This window comes from Hypanus sabinus, chromosome 7, assembly GCF_030144855.1.
Source record: "Hypanus sabinus isolate sHypSab1 chromosome 7, sHypSab1.hap1, whole genome shotgun sequence".
Lineage (NCBI taxonomy): Eukaryota > Metazoa > Chordata > Chondrichthyes > Myliobatiformes > Dasyatidae > Hypanus > Hypanus sabinus.
In genome coordinates, this window is record NC_082712.1 from 22715979 (window position 1) to 22733405 (window position 17427).

At 43.4% G+C, this 17427-nt stretch overlaps 1 protein-coding gene across 2 annotated transcripts in view; it reads left to right on the plus strand.

Annotated features, from left to right (window-relative positions):
- The first annotated feature begins 1624 nt into the window (after window positions 1–1624).
- Window positions 1625–17427, plus strand: part of wdr17 (WD repeat domain 17) — a 162445-nt gene continuing 146642 nt past the window's right edge. Inside the window, exons 1-2 of one of the 2 annotated variants that reach the window (XM_059974293.1) lie at window positions 1625–1655; window positions 3027–3110. The gene's annotated coding sequence lies outside the window, so the exon portion shown is untranslated. Of the gene's footprint in view, window positions 1656–3026; window positions 3111–13182; window positions 13268–17427 lie in introns of those variants that run through there. The other variant, XM_059974295.1, reaches the window with a different exon arrangement.

Sequence of the window (17427 nt, forward strand, 5' to 3'; positions counted from 1 at the left end):
CTTCCTGCCTGTCCTTTTGATACGAAGTATATTCTTTGATGTTAAGTTCCCAAGTATACCCTTCTCTCAGCCATGACTCAGTGATGGCCATAATGTCACACCAACCCAGCTCTAATTGCGCCAAGAGTTTGTCCACTTCATTCCGAACGCTACACGCATTTAAATACAGCACCAGCAGTCCTACATTCTTTGCCTTTTTGAATTTTGCGTCTGTGATACTACTTAATTCTTTGCTGTCTCTGCATTTGTACCCCAATCATTGGCTTGAATAGGTTAGAACTTTATTCCCTGGAGTATAGGAGAATTGGAGGGAGATTTGATGGAGTTATACAGAATTATGAGAGGTACAGATGGGGTGAATGCAAGCAGACATTTTTCACTGAGGATGGGTGATACTAGAACTAGGGGTCATTGGTTAAGGGTGAAATATGGAGAGGCAAGTGCTTCTTAGAGGGTCGTGAGAGTGTGGAAAAATTTTTAGAGAAATTTGAATAAGTACATGGATGAAAGGGCTATGGAGGTGTATGGTCCAGATGTAGGTTAATGGAACTGCGCAGAATAACAGTTCAGCATGGATTAGATGGGTGAAGGGCCTGTTTCTATGCTGTAGTGTTCTATGACTCTCTCATGTTGGTGCATGTATTTCTGTGTGGGAAAATGTGACTAGGAAAGTTATCATTTAAACGAAATACAAACTGTTGTGGGACAAAGGAACATGGGGGCGGGGGGGGGGGGGGGGTCCCTATGCTGGAAATACAAGAGACTGGCATACAGGTACATCGGGTGATCTGGAGGTTCATGGAATGTCGGCTTTACTTCCAAGCTTTGGTACAGCTTCAGCGTGTTGGCGAGACTGCTACCGTACCGGAGTTCCAGGTAACATTGTTCAAGGATTATACACTTGGAGGGAATGCAGGATAGGTTCACTAAACTGATTATTGGAATGAAGATGTCAACCTATGAAAGGGTTGAGCTCGGCCGAGTCCAGACTCGGACGTTCAGAAGAACGAGACGGGATTTTACTGCAAAGTGAGTGAATCTTGCTGGGGACTGATAGGGTCGACGCTGAGCGGGTATTTCCCTCTGTGGGAACTGGAGGCGGGGTGGGGGCAGAAAGGGGTATTGATCAAGGTATCTATAGAGGGTCATCTGTGCCTCTCGCCTTTAAAGCCACAAAACCCTGAAATAGGAGTAGAAGTAGTGACCAATCCGAAGGGAATAAAATTACACCTATGTGCCTTTCACGCCTGCCTTTTTCTTTGACGTATATTTTGTATTTTTTCCACATAAGTTTATGGATTTACACATCAAGATTGCTTCGAATGATACAGAAATGCGACAACGCGGTGCATTTTGCAATATTGCATTATTTATGGAAGTCCGCTCGGCGACAGCGTACGGCACCTGCCAGAATTGATTTATCTAAACCAGCAGCACGCAAACACCGTTGCGCCTCCTCTTATAGTGGCGTGTAAACCAAGCGTGAAATGGGCGGTTATCAGTTGATTGACAACTCCACATCCAGTCACACAGCGTAACTCTCGGAACAAGACCAATAGAGGAGTAGTCTCGTGTCCCACTTCCGCGTGTGAAGTTTGGTTGCATTCCATTCCTTTCAGCACCAGTCTGCTATCCAATGGGAACTGAGGTTTTCAGTAAGTGTCACACACGACTGCGTCCAGTTATAATAATTTAAAATGACAAACTTAGACTCGTTTGACTGTCCTGGAGATGTGTTATTTATATACTCTAATACGAATGAAGTGGTAGTATTTTCTAGTGTGGTGAACTATGTGCCTGTCTGGACATGCCCCCTGCTGACTGCTCCTGTGGCTCCTTCCACAGGCCCCTGTATAAAGGCGATCTGAGGCCTGACGCTCGGCCTCAGTCTCCAGGACATTGTATGATAGACACTCACTCCTGGTTCCTTCTTCCAGTCAATAAAAGCCGATATCTCGCCTTACGTCTCAGTGTGAGTTATTGATGGTACATCATCTAGTACATCAGAATCAGAATCAGACTTTAATCGCCAAGTACCTGTGCACATACAAGGAATTTACTTCCGGCAGATGTTATCTCATAACAATAATAATGATAAATATAAATGAAAATATAGATTATACATACAAGTAGTGCAATCCAAGTAATAGTTAGCCGACAGTTAACCGGCAGTTAACTGTTCAGCAAAGTGACCGCAGTAGGGAAAAAACTTCTCCAGTGCCTATTAGTCTTAGTCTGGAGGGATCTGAAGCGCCTACCAGACGGAAGCAGTTCAAACAGTCCGTGCGCAGGATGGGAGGAGTCCTTTATGATGTTTATTTAGCGTTGTGTAGGTATTTAGCAGATAAGATTCGTTGCCACTACCCGTGTTGAATATATGATGCGAAGGGAATGGGGAAGAGGGGAGTAAAGGTGTGACCTGCGTAAGGTGTTCTATAGCAGTAAACGTAAAGGTTTGCAAAAATGATCCAGTGCTTCAAAATGCTCTACAGCCAATGAATTACAGTTGCTGGGATTGAACTTGTGTACAGCTGGAGTCCAAAAGTAACCTAAAGAATTACCATGTTTCCAAATTTGCTTACAGCATAGAAGGAGGCCATTCGGCCCACTGAGCCAATGCCAGAACTCAGAATTTTCCTATTCCCACATTCATGATGAACTTGTTGTTGAATAAGGATTACTGTACTGTGATATCCCCCTGTTGTTGAGAAGATGAGGTCTTAAGCCTTTTTATTGTTCTTATTTAGAGATACCGTATGGCAACAGGCACTTCTGGCTTAACCAGCCACTGCTGCCCAGTGACACCCATGTGACCAATTAACCTACTGACCCTCATGTTTTTGGAATGTGGGAGAAAACCGGAGCATCTGTAGGAAACCCATGCAGTCATAGGGAGAACATATAAACTTCTGCCAGACAGCAGAGGGAATTGAACAGGAATCACTGGTGCTGTAACAGTGTTATTCTAGCTGTGATGCTACTGTGTCATCTGAAAGTGATCTTTTTTATTTCCACTTTACTTCTAGGTTTCTTCCACTTGGTAAGAACATGGATGGACTGTGTCTCAAACTTTACTCCTTCAAATCCACCTATTCCTTCATTCCTTTGCTGTGAGTAGATCTAAGTTTAGAGGGATGTGGGCCAAACTCGGGCAAATGGGATGAACTTACAGCACTGTGCAAATATCTAAGGCATTGATCATGTGGATAGTCAGAGGCTTTTTCCCAGGGCTGAAATGGCTAGTACAAGAGGGCACAGTTTTAAGGTGCTTGGAAGTAGGTACAGAGGTGTCAGGGGTAAGTTTTTTATGCAGAGAGTGGTGAGTACATGGAATGGGCTGCCGGTGACGGTGATGGAGGCAGATACGATAGGGTCTTTTAAGAGACTCCTGGACAGGTACATGGAGCTTAGAAAAATAGAGGGCTATGGGTAACCCTAGGTAATTTCTCAGGTAAGGACATGTTCGGCACAGCTTTGTGGGCCAAAAGACCTCTATTATGCTGGAGGTTTTCTATGTTTCTACATATAGATAGCTAGGGTGCTTAAGACTTTTGCACAGTACTCTATTTATCCATGTGAAACAGAGAAAAAGTCTGTACATCTGGCTGGAGCAAAGAATGTTGTGAATGTTGAGGATGGAACATCTCTAGAGGAGTATGGGATGGGTGACAGAGTAGGAGTGCCAGGGGTGCGGCTACAGACACGCCTGTGACACCAGGCAAGAACATTTGATTCCAAACAATTGGTTTAGTGATCATTACAGAATGCCTCTCTGGTGTTTCCCTCTGTTACACAAGTGTGTCAGTGGACAAACCCAAGAACAGAACAGGGAACCAGCTCTTGAGACACCAGGCAAGAACACTTGATTCCAAACAATTGGTTTAGTGATCATTACAGAATGCCTGTCTGGTGCTGCCGGCTCCCTTCTCTCTCCCTTTACCTTTTCCCAACCATGATTCCCCTCCTCCTGCCCTGTTCACACTCTCAGTCCACAATAGAGACCCATATCTGAATTAGGCTTATCATCACTCTCATATGTTAGGATATTTTTTGTGACAGCAGTAGAATGCAATACACAGAATTAGTACAGTACTGTGCAGAAGTGTTTGGCACCCGAGCTATATATATGTGCCTAAGACTTTTGCACAGTACTGTAGATAGATATTGGTATTGGTTTATTATTGTTACATGTACTGAGATACAGTGAGAAGCTTTTAATCTGTGTGCTCTTCAGACCGATCAGATTATACATACACAATACATCCAGGGGATAAAAAGGAAACAGAATGCAGAAATCATCTGACTCAGCACAGATGATTTTGTCCAAAGGGCCTGTTTGCAGATTGTATTAGTCTGTGACTCTAACGGGTTTCTTCTAAATTGTGCCTCGGCATTTTTTATGTCCCACTGAGCAGGCCGACAACCCTTTAGTTTTTACTTAAGCCCATCACTGGGGAATAGGGTGTAGACAGCAGCTTGACAGAGTCCTCTGCCCTGGCCAGCCTTTCAAGTTGTCCTCAGGTGCAGCTCATCTTTTTGGTGTTACAAGCAAAAATTCTTCTACTGCAGGGTTGAGGTCTATGGAGCTTCTGTTGTAATTTCTCTAGCTCTGGATGTTTTACAGGATGGGGTTGCTAGTCCCCATGTCCAACCCTCTTCCTTTCACAGCTGGGCCTGGGACCATCCATCGTGTTCAGGCAGACAGATGTCACATACAAGAAGTGGCACCTCCAGCAACAGAGATTCTTCCGAGCTATGCTGAAATATCAGCCTTGATTTTATGTTCTAGTCTTTGAAGTGGGAGTCAAATTCATCACCTCCTTTAGAGTTGAGAATACAGAAAAATAACCCACAGTAATTGTTACGCTACATAAAACAGGCCTAGAGTCAGCCTAGCATTTAGCGCTCAATCTTTTAGCTAATTCACTCAGCAAATTCTCTCAATGGTTAAGTAAAGCATTGATTAGATTTCAGTAATCTTTCCAATGATTTCTTCTGAAAACTGGGAACTTTGGTAATGAAGATGACCCAGCCTGAAGAGGTATTGCTCCTCCAAACTGAGTGTGGCCTCATTGTGTCGGCAGAGGATGCCATGGACCAAAATGGCAAAATGGGAGTGGGAAGTAGAATTGAAATGGGTGGCCACCAGGATATCCCTTCCCCCTTATTGTGCCAGATGAAGTGAAGGTGCTCAATGAGGTGCTCCCCTAGTCTATGCCAGGTCTCACTGACAGAGAGGAGGCTACACTGGATGCAATAGATGGCCTCAACAGACACACAGGTGAAGTACCTCACCTGGAAAGACTGTTTGGAGCCCTGAATGGTGGTGAGGGGGCAGGTGTAGCTCTTGTCCTATCTGAAGAGATAAGTGCCAAGAAGGAGATCAGTAGGGAGGGAAGATCCCAGTAGGAAGCAGGAAGTGGGAAGACGCTAAATTTCTGCCAGTTGTGTCCGTTCTCATTCTTTAGTTAGTTTTTTTTAAATCAGTTCCACCAGGCACATTGTAAAAAACTTTGAATTGACTGCGATCTCATAAGAAACCACAATATATTTGAATACGTTTTGTTTGATGGTAAAATGACCAATGGTCGCATTATTTACAGGTGGCCTCACAACCAGATGGCACAGAGGTACAAGAAGTGCTGCTATGTTGTTCCAGTGATGTAGGTTAAACTCTGGAGTTTGTACAATCTCCCTGTGATGCTGAGGGACCCCCTGACTTCCTCCCATTTCCCAAAGACATATGGATTGGTAGGTTAATTGGCCACTGTAAGTTGCTATAGTTCAGGTGGGTGGTGGAGTTGATGCGAATGTGGGGAGTGTATATTACAGGTAACATTAGTGGGAATAATGGGACTGGATTGTAAACCAGCATAGTGCTGAATAACCTCATAATGTTGTAAACAAACCATTGCTGTACCAACACAGATGCCCTGTGCAGGAAAGCACAGAGTCGACTGTACTTCCTCAGAAGACAGGCGTCATTCAATGTTTGTAGTGAGATGCTGAAGATGTTCTATCGGTCAGTTTTGGAGAGCGCCCTCTTCTTTGTGGTGGCGTGCTGGGGAGGCAGCATTAAGAAGAGGGACGCCTCACGTCTTAATAAGCTGGTAAGGAAGGTGGGTTCTGTTGTGGGCACAGAACTGGAGAGTATGACATCGGTGGCAGAGTGGAGGGCGCTGAGTAGGCTACGGTCAATCATGGAAAACCCTGAACATCCTCTGCACAGCACCATCCAGAGACAGAGAAGCGGCAGGTTGCTGTCAATGCAATGCTCCTCAGACAGGATGAAGAGATCATTACTCCCCAACGCCATTTGGCTCTACAATTCAACCACCAGGGACAAGACATGTTAAGTGCCGGGGTTAGGACTGATCTTAAGTTACCACTCAATACACTTTAGTAAACTATTTAAGAACTTTTTAAAAGCTATTTATTAATGCTTTTTGGGAGGGTGATTTTAGATGCATATCATATTTATACTGAGTTAAACACTGTATGTAATTAGTTTTGCTACAATAAGTGTATGGGACACTGGAAAAATGTTGAATTTCCCCTTGGGGATGAATAAAGTATCTATCTATCTATCTATCTATCTATCTATCTATCTATCTATCTAGTTCTTGTGTACTTTCTCAAAACAATCCCACACCAGTTTGCCTTCCAAATTTCTATTTTATTTTAACTCCCAAGGAGCTGTCACATTTAATTCTTTCTTTACAAATGCAGAATCTCTGATAGAACTTACTGAGTACTTAGAAGTGCCATTTCTGCTTCTATTTACTTTAATTTTGTAACAAAAACTCTACTGAAGGAACTCCCGAGCCTAGCAGCATCTGTCGTGGAGGGAAGGAATTGTTAGCATTTCAGGTTGAAACTCTGCATCAAGACCTGATCAGTCCTGATGAAGGGTTTCGGCCCGAAACGTCATCACTACCTCCTCCCATAGATGCTGTCTGGCCTGCTGAGTTCTGCCAGCATTTTGTGTTTTTATACATAAATAAAGATTGACAAATAACTAATGTGTAATAGAAAGACAAATTTAGCAAATAAAAAAATAGTAATGAGAACATGAGTTGTAGAGCCCTTGGGAGTTAAGTCCATAGGTGATGGAATCAGTTCATTGCTGAGCTGAGTGAAATTATTTACATTGGTTTAGGAGCCAGATGGTTGAAGGGTAATGACTGTTCCTGAACCTGGGGGTGTGGGACCTGGGATCTAAGTACTTCCTGCCTGATGGTAGTAGTGAGAAGAGAGCATATCCTGGTTGGTGTGGGTTCTTGATGGTGGATGCTGTTTTCTTGTGGTGGTGCTCTATGTAAATATGATCAATGTTGGGAAGGCAATGGTGATAGACTGGGCCGTATCCACCACTTTTGTTTGCCCCTCCTCCGATGCTGTTCAACCTCCTGAGTTCCTCCAATAGATTATTTGCTGCTTCAGATTCCAACACATGCGGTCCCTTATGTCTCTATTTTCTTATGTTCTGAGGAATCAGAATGCAACCTCTGAGAGATTAACTTGATTATTCATACCACATATTGCAGATGATAGATCACAACTTCAGCTCTATTATTCAAATTATATTATTATAAAAATTTTAAAAAAAGTAACAATTACATTTTATTCTGGACTATCTGCGACTTTCTTCAGGCAATCTGTAATGAGATAAAGTAATTTCCTGATGTATCAATATTTGATTTACAGTACGGATCCCTTTCACACTTTGAAGTATGAGGTTTTGATTTATTTGACTAATTTTCGCCATAACAAATAGCATGCCAGTCTCTCTACTTGGCAATACAATGTATTGCATGTCCAAAACGCATTTTGACTAGATTTTTAAAATGACTTGATGAAATGGTTTGCAGGAATTTGATAAGTTCCGATATGGCTGCAATATTGTAATCCAATAGATCAGGTTTGTAATAACTCTTGGAATCAGTTGCATAGCTGATGAAGGCAAGCACACAATATGTCTTCTTCAGCACCTTGTCTGAATTATATACTTACTGTGTGATTTTTTTGAGTGTGGAGTCTGTGAAATGGATGTTACTGGTCCTTAAGCAGCTGAGTTTTAGGGAGAGGTTGAATAAATTAGGACTTTATTCCTGGAGTGCAGGGGAATGCGGCAAGTTCTCTCAGAGGAATACAAAATGATGAAGGACATACATAGGGTGAATGCATCCAGGCTTTTTTCTCTCATGTTGGGTGAAACTGGAGCTTTAGGTCATACTGTAGGTTTAGTGTGAAATGAGAAATATATAAGGGGAAACTCAGAGGGTGTTATGAGTGTGGAACGAAAAATGCTCGATACTGGTTCAATTGTAACATTTAACAGAAGTGTGGATAGGTACATAGATAAGGAGGTGTGTTATGACAATAGACAGTAGGTGCAGGAGTAGGCCATTCGGCCCTTCTAGCCAGCACCGCCATTCACTGTGATCATGGCTGATCATACACAATCAGTACCTGGTTCCTGCCCTCTCCCCATATCCCTTGACCCTGCTATCTATAAGAGCTCTATATAACTCTCTCTTGAATGCATCCAGAGACTTGGCTTCCACTGCCTTCTGGGGCAGAGCAATCCACATATCCACCACTCTCTGGGTGAAAAAGTTTTTCCGCATCTCTGTTCTAAATGGCCTACCCCTTATTCTTAAACTGTGGCCTCTAGTTCTGGACTCACCCATCAGCGGGAACATGCTTCCTGCCTCCAGTGTGTCCAATCCCTTAATAATCTTATATGTTTCAATCAGATCCCCTCTCATCCTTCTAAGTTCCCATGTATACAAGTCCAGTCACTACAATCTTTCAACATATGACAGTCCTGCCATTCTGGGAATTAACCTTGTGAACCTACACTGCACTCCCTCAATAGCAAGAATATCCTTCCTCAAATTTGGAGACCAAAACTGCACACAATACTCCAGGTGGAGTCTCACCAGGGCCCTGTACAACTGCAGAAGGACCTCTTTACTCCTATACTCAATTCCTCTTGTTATAAAAGCCAGCATGCCATTAGCTTTCTTCCCTGCCTGCTGTACCTGCATGCTTGCTTTCATTGACTGATGTACAAGAACACCTAGATCTCGTTACACTTCCCCTTTTCCTAACTTGACTCCATTTAGATAGTAATCTGCCACCCAGTTCTTGCCACCAAAGTGGGTAACCTCACATTTATCCACATTAAACTGCATCTGCCATACATTTGCCCACTCACCCAACCTGTCCAAGTCACCCTGCATTCTCATAACATCCTCCTGACATTTCACACTGCCACCCAGCTTTGTGTCATCAGCAAATTTGCTAATGTTACTTTTAATCCCTTCATCTAAATCATTAATGTATATTGTAAACAGCTGCGGTCCCAGCACCGAACCTTGTGGTACCCCACTGGTCACAGCCTGCCATTCCGAAAGGGACCCGTTAATCGCTGCTCTTTGTTTCCTGTCAGCCAGCCAATTTTCAATCTATGTCAGTACTCTGCCCCCAATACCATGTACCCTAATTTTGCCCACTAATCTCCTATGTGGGACTTTATCAAAAGCTTTCTGGAAGTCCAGGTACACTACATCCACTGGCTCTCCCTTGTCCATTTTCATAGTTACATCCTGAAAAAACTCCAGAAGATTAGTCAAGCATGATTTTCCCTTCATAAATCCATGCTGACTCGGACTGATCCTTCTACTGCTATCCAAATGTGTCGTAATTTCCTCTTTTATAATTGACTCCAGCATCTTTCCCACCACTGAGGTCAGGCTAACCGGTCTATAATTCCCTGTTTTCTCTCTCCCTCCTTTCTTGAAAAGTGGGACAACATTAGCCACCCTCCAATCAGCAGGGATGATCAGTGTTGAGGGATGTGGTCTGGGTACAAGTAGATGGGAGTAGGCAGAAGATAAAGATTGGCATGGACTAGATGGACCTGTTTCAGTGCTGTAGTACTCTGATCAGGTCTACCATTTACAAGTAAGGTGTAGGTCAGTTTGGTCCAGATGAGGAGAAATTTCTTCACTGTGATGTCCACTTGGAATAATTTCATCTCTAGGACTCAGTCATTGAGTTAATTCAACACAAGGATCATTAGATATCTACATTTAGAGGGAATTAAAGGACTTGGTGATAAGTTTTGGAAAAAGTTCCTGGATTAGAAGATCAACCAGGACCTTGATGACTGGTGGGACAGGTGCTGTTTTTTTCGTCCTAATTTTCATTGAATAATAAATTAACACACACACCTCTCTCAGCAGCATAGTCAACAGTAGGAATGATGCCTATAATCCGTAGCATAATGTTTTCAGACAGTGTTGCAACCTTGGGTCAGTAACACATTCACATTCAGCAGAAAATGTGGTTGAAAAATGCCATAGCCCTGGGCTGCTGCACGTTTGGGAAGTATGGACCTATTAAAGGCTGAAAAAATCTTTATGATATCCTTTCCCAAGGTCTTACTTAAATGAATACAGATTTCTTAAAGGGAAGTCTGCTTCCTGGTGGTATCAGTAAACTGGCTATCCATTATTTATTTAATATAGAACAGTGCAGCACAGGAACAGATCTTTTGGCTTGTGATGTTAAACTAGTAATTAAGTCACTAATTAAACTTGCCTTTCACCTCCCCTGGGTGCCCTCCTCCTTCCCTTTCTCCTACAGTCCACTCTCCTCTCTTATCAGATTCTCTCCTCTCCACCCCTTTACCTCTCCTACCCATTCGGCTTCACCTATCACCTGCTAGCTATTCTCCTTCTGTTCCTCCCATCTTTTTATTCTGACCACTTCCCCCTTCCTTTGAGAAGAAGGGTCTTGGCCTGAAACATTGACAGTTTCCTCATTTATATAGGTGCTGCCTGACCTGCTGAGTTCCTCCAGCATTTTGTGTGTGTATGTTGCTTTAGATTTCCAGTATCTGCAGAGTTTCTCGTGTTTATAAGCTAATCCCTCCTGCTCGCACAATGCCCATACCAAGTCTGCAAAGCTCTGCGAGTCTGCTGGAGAAGTTGAAGGCCAATACCCGTGAGTCTGAGTGTGAGTCTGCAGGAGGCTAAAAATGGCCTGTCTTGGGGGTTGGAGGTGTGTGTGTGCGTGTGTGTGTGTGTGTGTGTGTGTGTGTGTGTGTGTGTGTGTGTGTGTGTGTGTGAGATAGTGAGGAACAGGGCTGGTTTACTGCTGTTTTGTCAACTGTTGTGTTCTATGTTAGTCTGCCAAGCATTGTGGGCACTCTATGTTGGTGCTCGATGTGTGCTGATACTCATGGGCTGTCCGCAGCACGTCCTTGCATATGTTGGTTGTGGAGCAGAGAGCAAGTCTGTAAACCTGACAAGAGTAAAGTTGGAAAAGAGGGTGGAGGACCATGGGAAGGGTGTGGGACAGGTGGCAGAGGAGGAGTGTCGGAAGCGGAGGGAGGGGTGAAGTTGGTAGGTGGCATGGGTGCAGGCACACCCAAACCTGAGACATTTGATTCCAAACAATTGGTTTATTGATCATTACCAAATGTCCCTCGGGTGCTCCCCTCTCCCTTCCCCTTTTTTCAATTATGATTCCCTCTCCCTGCCCCTTTCCCACTCTCAGTCCACAGTAGAGACCCGTATCAGAATTAGGTATATCATCATTCACATATGCCATGCTTTTTTTGTGGCAGCAGTACAGTGCAATACATTCATCTGTGGACTGCTGAGAACTGTTTGTTCTTGCCGATTATACCCATGCACCATGAATTTTCATCACTCAGGGACCTGGGCTATATGTATTTTTTTATTGCGTGACTGCTTGTTGGACATTGGTAGTGTAAAGTACTGCAGGTCCGTTTCACTTGTTTACTGGTGAAGCAGGCGGCGGGGGAGCTGCGTGGCCTTGGTTGTAGTGAGGACTCGGCCTCAAGTCGCGGGTTTGCCTGGTGCAGCTGTTCAGGAGAGGTGGCGTCGGAGATGATGTGGCGCAGTGTTTGTGCTGGGTTGGGGCCTGGCTCCTCCTGGTGGTGCTCCTCTCCAGTGTATAATTGGAGGAATGACCAACTGGATTACACGCTCATGTTCAGCTGCGGACTGCTGAGAGCTACTTGTCCTTGCTGAACATGCTGATGCACCATCGATTTATAGGACGTGTCTCTCAGGGACTTGGGGCTATATATTTGTGTGACTGTATGTTTGCTTGCTATCTTATGTGTGCTATATGTGCCTTGTGCTGTGTATGACTGTTGGTACTGTATTTAGCACTTTGACCCCGGAGGAACACTGTTTCATTTGGCTGTCTGCATGGATATTCATATATGGTTGAAAGATAATTAACTTGAGCTTGATATGCCTCTCTTCCAGTTCTGTGGGCAGCTAATTCTGCACTGTACCTTCCTAATCTTTCTGTCAGCGTTAATCTCATGCGAAACAGCACCACGCTCGGGATGGAGATTCTCATTTCTCTGGCCAATGCGCGCTGGATTCGGATCTCCATCATTAACCTTAAAATGCAAGGTGGCTGTTCAGTATTGACATCAAGGAAAACCACAAAAAGTTGCGGGAAATTTGGAGCTCAATTCCTCCCTGCAGAGTGGCGTTAATACATTCTCCCTGTGACTGCATGTTCCATGGGACTGCAGATTCATGATGGAACTGTCCTTTTGAGTTCAGGGCCAATTTCTCATCTACCGCCCGAGTCCATAAATGTAAAATAATAGTCTTAAAAGCAATTTTGCAAAAATAGTGGTTCTCAGAATCAGGTTTATTATCTCCAGCATGCGTGGGGAAATTTGTTAACTTTTAAAAATATGCAAAGTCTGCTGCTGTGCTTGTCATATCACCCCCTTATTTAAACCCCACCTCCAACTCACCCCAATAATCTTGTATGTAGTAATAAAAGTGTTGCTTTTGTTCCAGGGTAGTTGGAACGACTGTTGTGAGGGCACTGCTACCATGACAGTGCAGTAAAAGTAATATCTATACACAGCCCGACTTTATAACACAACTAACATTGCAACACACACACAAAATGCTGGAGGGACTCAGCAGGCTAGGCAGCATCTATGGAAAAAAAATTCGAGACCCTTCATCAGGATGCTTTAACATTGCTCGGGCTTGGGTCTTTAATCGACAGTGAAACACATTTATTTTGTTTATTTTCTTAGGGTGGTTCGTGTCCCGTGGGGAGAGTAGGAAATGACTGCTTGGAATTGTTTTAGAGATCAAATTACATCACCATCTTAGAAGTTAGGTCAGGAATTAGGAGCGGATTGACCCTGTTTTACCAGAGTCAGATTTACTTACTGGGCGATGTGGTGAGTATTGATTTTCACGGATGTGGCAATCGAAGTCCACTGTGTGCGTGTGTGCCCGTGCTTGTGTACATGTTCATGTGTGTGTGTGTGTGTGTGTGTGTGTGTGTGTGTGTGTGTGTGTGTGTGTGTGTGTGTGTGTGCCTGTGCATGCGTGCACAGGAAACAGAAAGTATAATTTGAGAGAGTTTAATGTTTGCAGGCAGAGCATTCTTGGAGTTCTGGAATGTAGCAGATAATCGCACACAACAGCTACTGCTGGTCAAATAAGCAGGGCACTTTAAAGTTTAAGTCTTAAAGTTGAAACAATGTGATGCTTGACGGAAATATGAGTAAATTTGAACAATAGTTTAAAAGGAATCAGGATTGAGTTTAGAAGGTAAAACTATGGCAGTTCCTCCTTCGGCTATTTTGTACGTGTTTTAAACTGGGCTGGTGCCTTTGTTAATTTAGGGAAGAGTTTGATGGAAGCCAACAAAATGTTTTTTCAGGAAACAATCAAACAATTAAACTCTCTGTAGGTCTAATTCTGTTAAAGACACGTTCTAATTCATATTACTTCCCATTTTTATGTTAAATATGGAGTTTGACAATCATTTACTCAACAGAAACACAATACTGGCAGCACAATGAAATCATTCATCAGCTTCCAGTAAGACCTTCCTTGTGGGACTGAGGATAGCATGAAGTATACATACGTTCACTGTGTAGAAAACTACTACATTGCCCAAATGACTAACTTCAATTTGATGGTCTATTGTGGGCAAATCAAACAGTAATCTCTATATCATCCATTTTCTTCCCTCTGATCTGCTCTCTGGTGGTTGACCGTCATAACCGACAATAACAGCAAAGCTGTGCGGGGAGTCCAAGTCCAGTGTACGAACAAGCGTCACAAACTAGGGTCTTCCTTGCTTGCAGTGGATGACCATGATGTCTTCTGTGCCTTGTTATACCCTTGGCTCTCCACGGAGCGTTCAGTATCTGATACTGAACAAGATCAGTATGTCCTGATCTGAAATTACTGAGTAAACAATGATCAGGGCACAAGAGGTTCTGCAAATGCTGGAAAGCTTGAGCACAATGCACAAAATAGTGAAGGAATTCAGTAAGTCAGGCAAAATCTAGATGCTGCCTGATTTTCTGATTTTTGTGTATGTTGGACAATGATCAGGAGCAGGTTACCCCTTTACCCCTATCTACTTCAGAATCCTTAAGGTGAAACATAGCACTTCGTCTGCAAATCTGTTGGGGTGGTCTGCTGTACCTATGCAGCCTCCTCTACATAGGTGAGAACCCACATAGATTGGAGCACCACTTTGTCAAGTATGTTCACCTCATCTGCAAAAAGTGAAATTTCTGGACGGCCTACCATTTTTAGTCCTATCCCCATTCATGTTCCATGGTCTCCTCTTCTGCCATGATGAGGCCACTCTCAGATTTGAGAAGCAACATCTTCTATTCTGTCCAGGTGGCCATGAATCTGATGGTATGAACGTCCGGTACTTTCCCCTCCCACTTCTTGAATTCCCTATTCTGGCCTCTTCCTTCTTCCCTCGGCTGCCTTTCACCTTCCCATTCACCTCCTCCTTCCCTTTCTCCTATGGTCCACTCTCCTCTCCTATTAGATTCCTTCTTCTCCAGCCCTTTGCCTGTTCTACCTATCACTTCCTAGCTTCTTTCTTCATCACACCCCCAACCAACCTATCACTATCTAGTTTGCCTTCCTTCCTCTCCCCCCACTTCCTTATTCTTGCAGCTTTCACCTTCCTTTCCAGTCCTGATGAAGGGTCTCAGCTTGAAATGTCAATTGTTTATTCATTTCCATTGATGCTGCCTGACCTGCTGAGTTCCTCCAGCATTTTGAGTGTGTTGCTCTGGATTTCCAGCATCTGCAGAATATTTTGTGTTTATCATAGCATAGCTGTCTTTCATTATAACCTTATTCACAAGGATGAATTTCATTACCACTGCTGTCTGCAAGGAGTTTGTATGTTCTCTCTGTGAATGCTTGGGTTTCCTCCGGATGCTTTGGTTTCCTCCCACATTTCAAAGATGCAAGGTTTAGTTAGACCATAAGACCGTAAGATATAGGAGCAGAAGAAGGCCATTTGGTTTATCGAGTCTGCTCTGCCATTCAGTCAATAGCTGATCTAATTCTTCCCCTGCCTTCTCCCCATACCCTTTGATGCTCTGGATAATCAAGAACCTATCTATCTCTGCCTTAAAAGCACCCAATGACTTGGCCTCTACAGTTGCTCGTGGCAACAAATTCCACAGATTTATCACCCTCCGACGAAAGTAATTTCTCTGCATCTCTGTTCTAAATGGATGTCCTTTAATCCTGAAGTCATGCCCTTTTGTCCTAGACTTCCCCTACCATGTGAAATTACTTTTCCATATCTAATCTGTTCAGGCCTTTAACATTCGGAATGTTTCTATGAGGTCCCCCCTCATTCTCCTGCACTCCAGGGAACACTGCCCAAGAGCTGCCAGACATTCCTTTTATTCAAGAAATCATTCTGATGAATCTTCTCTGAACCCTCTCCAATGTCAGTGTATCCTTTCTAAAATAAGGAGCCCAAAACTGCACACAATACTCCAAGTGTGGGCTCACAACTACCTTTAAAAAGCCTCAACATCACTTCCCTGTTCTTATATTCTATACCTCTAGAAATGAATGCCAGCATTGCATTCGCCTTCTTCACAACTGATTCAACCTGGAGGTATCCCGCACAAGGACTCCCAAGTCCCTTTGTATCTCTGCAGTTTGAATTCTCTCCCCATCTAAATAATAGTCTGCCTGTTTATTTCCTCCACCAAAGTGCATGACCATACACTTTCCAACATTGTATGTCATTTGCCACTTCTTTGCCCATTCCCCTAAACTAAGTCTCTCTACAGGCTCTCTGTTTCCTCAACACGACCTGCTCCTCCACCTATCTTTGTATCATCGGCAAATTTAGCCACAGATCTATTAATCCCATAGTCCAAATCATTGACATACATTGTGAAAAGCAGTGGTCTCAACACTGACCCCTCTGCAACTCCACTGGTAACCGGCAGCCAGCCAGAATAGGATCCCTTTATTCCCACTCTCTGTTTTCTGCCAATCAGCCAATGCCCCACCCATGCTAGTAACTCCTCTGTGTGGCCTCATGTGTGGCACCTTGTCAAAGGTCTTATGAAAGTCCAAGTACACCACATCTACTGCATCTCCTTTGTCCACCCTACTTGTAATTTCCTCAAAAAATTGCAGTTGGTTAGTCGGGCAGGATGTTCCTTTTAGGAAACCATGCTGGCTTTGGCCTATCTTGTCATGTGCCTCCAGGTACTCTGAAAACTCATCCCTAACAATGGATTCCAACAACTTTCAAGTCAAGTCAAGTCATTTTTTATTGTCATTTTGACCACAACTGCTGGTACAGCACACAGTAAAAATGAGACAATGTTTTTCAGGACCATGGTGCCACATGAAACGGTACAAAAACTACACTGAACTACGTGAAAACAACACAGAGAAAAAAAAAAACTACACTAGACTACAGTCCTCCCCAGGACTGCATAAAGTGCACAAAACAGTGCAGGCATTACAATAAATAATAAACAAGACAATAGTCATAGTAGAGGGCAGTATCAATATCCAGTCTCTGGGTATTGAGGAGTCTGATGGCTTGGAGGAAGAAACTGTTACATAGTCTGGTCGTGAGAGCCCGAATGCTTCAGTGCCTTTTCCCAAACGGCAGGAGGGAGAAGAGTTTGTTTGAGGGGTGCGTGGGGTCCTTCATAATGCTGTTTGCCTTGCGGATGCAGCATTTAAGTCTTTTAACATATTTGGACTATTTTTACTGTGCCTATGGTCTGCTTTTTTTTATCAATTATGCTATTGTTTGCACTGTCGTAACTATATGTTGTAAATATGTGGTTTTTGTGCAGGTCTTGTAGCTTTAGTTTGTGGTTTTGTTTGCCTGGTGGGATTGGAGCTCCTTTCCGGGGAACGCACTAAGATGGTAGCACAATATTAATACGCAGCAGCCTCTCCGGACTCTGGATTTGGGATTGCCAAATGTTATGTGGATTTTCTGGTGTAGTCTGTTTTGTCATGTGTTTTTGTGATATCATTCTGGAGGAATGTTGTCTTATTTTTTAACTGCATTGCATTT